Below are 1,308 nucleotides of genomic sequence, written 5' to 3' on the forward strand. Positions count from 1 at the left end.
TCTGACCCTCCACCTTACCCAGCATAACATCGTTCTCCAGCGACTGTTCTCTCCGGATAATGTGTCCAAAGTAGGAGAGACAAAGCTTAGCCATCTTGGCCTCCAAGGAGCACTCTGGTTGTACTTCTTCCAAAACAGATCTATTGGTTTTTTTGGCAGTCCATGGCACTTTCAGTATTCTCCGAGTCAGTCATAAAAGGAGAAATACTGCATAGGACCACTACTGTAAAAGACTAAGAAAAAGAACCTATACTAAAGCGGGGGAGGCTTTTTGCTGATTACTGGGATGTGGGGGTTGGGCAAGGGGAGGGAGGGGAAGGTGGAGTACAGGGTAGGGAATACACACAGAATAGTTTGGGTGCTAGGGTTTGGGGCAATATTAAAGAAGGGGGAGGGGAATGGCAGAACAAAGGGGACAGGAGAACAATTAGGCAGGTTTGCATAGGCTAAGTGGCACAGAGGTAAAGAATGATGTATGCACAACCTTGAAACAACAGGGCTCTGGGATACAAGAATTGGCACAACCTTGGAACAACAGGGCTCTGGGATACAAGAATTGAGACATAGTTGGAATGAGCAAAAGGAGGGAAATAATGTTAAGAAGCTTAGCTGTCTTTTGAATCTTGGTTTCCCTGGCACACTATTATAAAATAGACACTTGAGGGGGGAAATATCACCATAGAAAGCTTGTAAGTCCGTCTTCTGCCTATAACTGATTGGAAAACCTAAAATGGGGCTACAACGTGCCCAATGAAGGAGGCTTCCTGTGGAGCCTCTGCATTACATAAGACCATAGGTGGAATCCTGAATTGCAGCCAAGATCTTCTAAGGTGGGAAATTTCCACTTGAAAGGACAAGCTGACCAGCCTGAAGCAGCTAGAAGAACAGAAGATACTTCATGAAAAACCGACAGAAAAAATACAAAAGAATAACGGCAGTCAGACTGATTACTACAAGAACAAGCAAGTTGCTCACCCAGAAGACATCAAGGCAAGTGGTCAGGTCCCCTCAGGGCAAACCACCTTCCAAGACTAAGACTCAATGGGAATACATGCTCTGATTAGTCATAAATAATGATAAATAGCAATGAAGGTGCGAGCTAAGCCCTACAACATTCAACAGACTCCTGTGAACTAGGGCGGAGACCTGGCTGGCCAGCAGTATGGCAAGACCTGGGGACTCTTGGGCCCAGAGTCAGTGACATAGCCACAGAGGAGAGTGAAGCGTCCAGCTGATAAGAAGAGAGGGCATATGCATAAGAACACCCACACTTGCAGATAATACCCACTTGACCTGGCTTCAATGACT

The 1,308-nt window shown here is 45.9% G+C and overlaps 1 protein-coding gene across 1 annotated transcript in view; it reads right to left on the reverse strand.

Annotated features, from left to right (window-relative positions):
* The window catches only part of ATRN (attractin), a 271,410-nt gene that overhangs the window by 193,960 nt on the left and 76,142 nt on the right, over positions 1-1,308 (reverse strand). The window lies entirely within an intron of this gene.

This window comes from Chrysochloris asiatica, unplaced genomic scaffold (genome assembly GCF_000296735.1).
Source record: "Chrysochloris asiatica unplaced genomic scaffold, ChrAsi1.0 scaffold00304, whole genome shotgun sequence".
In the NCBI taxonomy this organism is placed as follows: Eukaryota; Metazoa; Chordata; class Mammalia; order Afrosoricida; family Chrysochloridae; genus Chrysochloris; species Chrysochloris asiatica.